Source organism: Acomys minous (genome assembly GCF_964271855.1).
Source record: "Acomys minous genome assembly, chromosome: 19".
Lineage (NCBI taxonomy): Eukaryota > Metazoa > Chordata > Mammalia > Rodentia > Muridae > Acomys > Acomys minous.
Window position 1 is genome coordinate 10,069,001 of NC_140499.1, and position 6,000 is coordinate 10,075,000.

Here is a 6,000-nt window from a genome sequence, read left to right on the forward strand (position 1 = left end):
CTCAAGGGGGCCTCTGCAGCCTCTCGAAAGACTCGTCATTTATCTGGTCTTGCCTGACATCAAATGATAGAAGATCAAGTTCAAAATCTGCCAGAGCGGCTCAAAAGGGCGTCTTCGTCTAGTAATTAAATAACGCTTATTAACATACAATGTTGTGCCGCTGGGATTCGTTATCACACACGATGGGAAAAATATGGAAGCTGCTTTCAACGCTTTCGAGTGGGTCCGTGTTTATTGAGTGGGGTGGGGAGCGAACAGCTTGGGAAAGAATGATGGTTTTACAAAAAGCCAACAGTTAATAGAGATGCTGTACCATGTGGGTAAATGAAAGAACAGGTAGACAGGTTAGTGGTGGATGGAGAAACCTGAAGTGACAACGCGGAGATCACTGAAGAGTGTACCCTTCTATTGTGCTTGTAATTAATTCAAGAGTTACCATGCTGCAGGCTCATCGACTTCTTAAATGTTCAGTATATGCAGCACACACATGCATGTGTCGTTGCTATCAATAATTACTGTTTACCTTGGTCAAACTCAGGCTACTGCCTTACGCTGAAGTTTAATCTGGACTTTGGAATGAACTTCAAGATTTTCATCACAGCAATACATTTCTACCAGATAAAGATAATTTTTAGCAACATTCCATTATCTGCTGGCTGAGGTTTGTACGCACAAGTCTTGCTTTGTTCGCCTGTGTGCAGTTACATGGCCCCACAAGTAATCTCAGAGCTGCAGCAAGCTGGCCATGTTCCTCAGAGGGAACAGTCGGTTACAAAAGTGCTAAGGCAAAGAAAGCTGTCTGTGGTTCTTGGTAATTTTCACTGGGGAAACATCAGGATTTTGTACCATTAAGGACATCCTGCTGGCTTTTAAATTTCCACTGGCTACTCAAACCTAAAGATCAGCAGTAAAATTACTGAAGAAACTTCTATTTCTAGCTTCAAATTTATATCACATGCTTTAAGCTGTCATAGGATGGTATTTTATAGTAATTAATGGAGGACACTTAATCTTGATCTGGCATTAATTAATAGAAATCGATGACCTATTCCTTTGATATTTCTAACATTTCTACATTAGGAAGTAGCTCTTTCCTTTTACTAAGCATCAGTACCGAGTGCTTTCCTGCACACGACCACTGACTACCAATCCTAACGTGATTGAGAATTGGATGGTCACTTGATGTTGGCTAATGACTATCTTTGGCTTTTCCCTGCAGCCAAACTACTCCTTGGTTAATGAGCCATGAACCTGCCCCGAACGTTGCTTCCTCCGCCTTCTCTAGGTGCTCTGTCGAAATACCCAACAGTCAATTTCCAAAAGATGTGCAATGAAGTGGTGGGGGAAAGGGACGTGGAAAACACACACCGTCCTTCCGAGAGTTGCAGACTTCCAAAAGAGATCCTGAATGAAACTCCCCATTGGCTTCTTTGAACTGATAAGCAATGTCTGTTCAGTCATCCATCCATCCGTAGGTTCATTGACAGATGGATCTATTCCACCTCCCAAGTGCTTGGCACTGTAAGTCTGCCATTTGCTTAACTTTCTATCCACCTGTCTGGTTTGCAGAGGTAGGGTCATCAGTGTGGTGGGCACCTTCTTGTAGTCTAAGATGGCTATTTACTGTCATGATAGGCAAAGGGAAGCGAGCTATTTATATATGACTGGTGCAAACCTGTTTTTAACAGAAAAGCAACCTGCAACATATGGCTTCCTGGCAGAGGGTGAGGAATAGGGTGTGCTTCCACTAGGAGGGCCTTGGTGGAACAGAGGTTTTTTTTTAAGCACTTACTATCTGCTGGGCCCAGTACCTCAGCACTAAGCCTTTTTTATGTATCAACTTACTTATTCTTTACAAGAGATCTTTGAAACAGGGTAGTATTGTTTTGTTCAATCTTTTCAACAGAGGAGAAAACAGTCAGAGAGAGAGAGAGAGAGAGAGAGAGAGAGAGAGAGAGAGAGAGAGATTAGGGCCACACCGTTTAAATCAAGATTTCAATCCAAAGCCAAGCTTCAGAATTTATGCTTCTAACATGATACTCAGCTCAAAGACTACTGATGCATCAGACAGTGATGATGTATCTTGATGCATACTCTAGCGTGCCTTGGCCAGGCTAATGCTGGCTCTGCACAATGCCTCTGTTATGTTTTGACTGTGTTTTTAAGTTCAGTTCTCCAAACCCGTGGATGGCATTTGTCACCCCCCTCAGCCCCGTGTGCGCTGTGTATGTGTGTGTGTCAGATGCAGTGCTAGGCAAATAGACAATTAATGCCAGCTGTGGACTTTGGATGAATCTGACTCTCCCAGGTGAAACAACTGCATACCTCATGCTGCTCAGAGCAATGCATTGACAGTGCTTGGTGCAGACCATATCATATGATGGCTGCCTCTTATGCACATTGCTCAGGCTTAATTGGGGCGGTAATTGCCATTAGAGAGTTCATTGCTTCAGAAGGTTGAGATTAGGGAAGGCCATGTTTAGTGTAAATTATGCACAACCCTCCTTACTCCAGCGGGGTACAAATTCTAATATGGCAGCCGTACCAAGGCTTCTCTGGGACCTAGGGTGCATTTTATCTTGAACTACGAATTGTGAAGATTTTTATTGTCTTCTGTCACAAATACAACATCTTTTTACTGTGGGGTTTGATGCGTTAAATATGTTTTTATGGTCCCCGATGTCTATTGTGCCTAGCATACCATTGGTACTTAATAAATGCTAAATAATAATAATATATGTGCATATGAGATTTGTGGCCAGAAATGACATACTGTTTTAGGGATCTGAGATTGTTCTCCTGGTGCCAGGGGGGAAACATACAGATGAGCATATTGCTGGGAATAGATTAGAAGGAGCCATCAATAGCACTGTCACTTCCCTAAAATATGATGTGGCTCAGTCAGCACGAATCATAAACTCCATCTCCTACCTTCTTACATCATCGTACAACTCCAGTGTGGAGAGTTGAATTCTGGGCATAATAGAAATGGGTATCCAAGCACCTTAGGATTGTGCAAAATAGCACACGATGCTCTTTGCATGCATATCAGTGAATGTGTACCATTTAGCACGGAATGCTAAGATAGGCTAGGTGGTTTCTTTTTAGCTCTAGGAGAACCTGTCCAAGGAGGTTTTGTGGGTGTTCCCTGGAGAACAAAAGGAGGGGCTCCTGGTATCATCTTTTTTCTAGCAACTATTTCCCTGTCTGCCTTTGTCTTGTTCAGCTGGGAGACACCTGCATCCATCTAGTTGAGCTGGTGTCCATCCCACTGTTTCCAGCTGCATGTGGCCCAGAATGTCAGCATCGTGCCTGGGGAGCTCTGGGCAGGTGTGGGTGGGTGGGAGGTGCTTTTATAAGATGAAAACTGGACAGAGGAGCATCCCCAGATGGGCCGTCTGTTTACACGTGTCATTTGGCTCTGACCTGATTAGTGCACTGGCAGAAAGGCAGGATGGTGTGTGTCCAGGTTTTGTGACTCATCAGATCTGTTCCTCTTTGGGGAGACAGTGTTCATGCTCTCTGACACTTGCCCCTAGGAGTCTGGTTTGCTTCATTCCATCAGGGAAGAACTTAAGTGTCACCACTCCCCACAACCCCCCTTGCCCAGGAAGTGTCCTTGTTGCCAGAAGTACTGATGGGGCAGAGGAGAAATGGGGACACTGCTTTACTTGTTCTTTGAAAACAGCATCTCCCCACACCCCCTGAAAACACACGAAGGAGCCACTGTTAAGGTGCAGCTTTTTAGGGGCTGTGAGACTGAAGATCTTTGATGCTTTTTATGTCTAAAGTGTGTTCTTGATATGACTCAGTGGGGACATACATTATGAGTAGCAACAGGTATATTTTTCTGTCAGTACAAAGGCCAAGTGTAAGGTTTTTTTTCTTTTACAAGTTAAAAAGGGTCTGTTTTGTTCTTTGACCTTGATTTTTTTTTTAAAGTGATCTCCACGTTGCCCCTGCATTGGTTGTATTATCCCCCGACCCATCCAATTTCCATTTCTATCAGCTCTTTGGGAAGATTATGCTTTTGGGTGTTTCGTGGATGTCTTTCCGGTGGCTTCACTTGATGAATGTGACAAGTTTTGTGTTTCTCCCTCCTCTCATTGAACTGAAAAGTTTTGTTCTTTCTTTTCTTTTCTTTCTTTCTCTTTCTTTTTCTTTTCTTCTTCTTCTTCTTTTTCTTCTTCTTTTTAAAAAATAAATTCAGGCCAATAAGTGCCTAAAGGCAGTGTTTCAATGCCTTGCTAAGTCTTTCAAGGTTAGGACTTAACCTCCGTTCCTCCTAATTCAACTCCGACCTTCAGTCTGAAGCCAATCAAGAATATCAGATGATACTTAACAATGCAGGGTTTCTGATATTCAGGTACTGCCTCTGTTCAATAGGATTGCAAATTCTTTGTGTGAAGAAAGTCGGTTTTGCTCTAAAGCACTGTCAGAAAAAGTGAAATTACCATTTGCTTGGACCGATGCCATTCATCATTGTCAGGATACTAAGCATTGTAAGTGGCTGGGCCTCTCCAAATTAATGCCTTGTTTTGCATCGGCTAAATTTCCCGAATCCTTGAGGATGGGCCGCACAAAACTCATCGCCCCGTCTTAATTTATCAATCCAATAGAGCTCCGTGAGAGGGAGCTTCATTCAAGTCTTAGCCTTTTATTTACAGTCTAATTCCAAAAGAAAAGGAAATAAGATATGAAAATAAGTTGGAAAATAAGATAAATCTCCCAGTGAAATCAGCAGATCTACTCAGTCCTGTGGCAAAGCCCCCATAATTCATTTGTGGGTCAGCTCCAGGGATTACACATGACGTATTTGGAAATTCATTTATTTTTATTTTATTTGGCTATTTCTTATGCAGAAGGGTAATGCTGTCCCCAAGGCTTTTCAGGTAGCCCTCAAATCTTGACAACATTTGCTGTCTCTGAGGCCTAAGCCAAAATTAATTTTCAAGTAAACAGCATAAAAATGTATGGAGTTGTATAAATTTGAATACAAAATGCATTTGTTTTGCTTACATACATACACGCATACATACTGTCTGTTCAGCCAAAAAAACCACAATGTGGCATTGAAATTAATGGTCACATACACATCATGAAAGTCAAAAAAGTTTTGCTCTGAGTTAAAAAATATAGAACATGAGACTCTTTATTTCACGTCTGCCTCACTACGGCCTTTACCACCTCTTCACAGGGCGCTTAGCTGTTATTTTTCCTAGAAGGAAATGAAAACTCTTTCCTAGGAAAACCTGGCAGCTCGAGTCGATGTCTTTTATTAGTTCAAACGATTCTGTTGTCTGGGAAGAAACAAAGGTATTTTCTTCCTGAAAGTTAAAAAAAAAAAAAAAAAAAAAAAAGGTGAACCAAATTATACCGCTTGGTTTCCAGATAAAAGCGGCGGCGGCGGCGGATAAAAATGGCTGAGGTCTGAGTTGATGCTTTCTTGGCTACAGGGAAAAGCAAAAGGATTCTGTCACCCTGCAAAGATAGCTAAAGAGAGGGTGGTGCAGTGAGTTCTCTTCGTGCCAGAGGCAGCCCCTGGCAGCCGAGCAGCCTGCCTTCCTCCCCCCTCTCTGAAATCGAGGCCCCTAAGAACTATTGTTAACCATACTCCCACGTGGGGTTTGTAGACGTTTGCAATTTTTCGTTTACTTATTTCTTAAAAACATTAAACGAGAGTCCATAGGAAGAGGCATGTAAGTTCTATTCCTTGGCCTTTTGAAGTCCGTTTTACACAGAAGACAAAAAGGACCCTACCTACCTCGTGCCCTGTGGCTTCTGATGGGGAACAGGGGTATCGCGCAGAGGTTGAGGGGGAGAGGGAGCCCGTGGAGGCCACATCCGGGTGTTGGACTGGGGTGTGGGCATGGGTGGCAGAAAGGGTCTTGGGTTCTTTTTTACAGCTTGTAGATCAAAGTAGCAACACTGACATATTTTGATTCTTTAGCTGAAAAAGGCAATGCTGTAGTTGCTTATTTAAAAAAAATTAATCTGTGG

General features: G+C 42.7%; 1 protein-coding gene across 8 annotated transcripts in view; it reads left to right on the top strand.

The window, feature by feature from the left end:
- The window catches only part of MECOM (MDS1 and EVI1 complex locus), a 568,506-nt gene that overhangs the window by 95,942 nt on the left and 466,564 nt on the right, over positions 1-6,000 (top strand). The gene's annotated exons all lie outside the window — the stretch shown is intronic.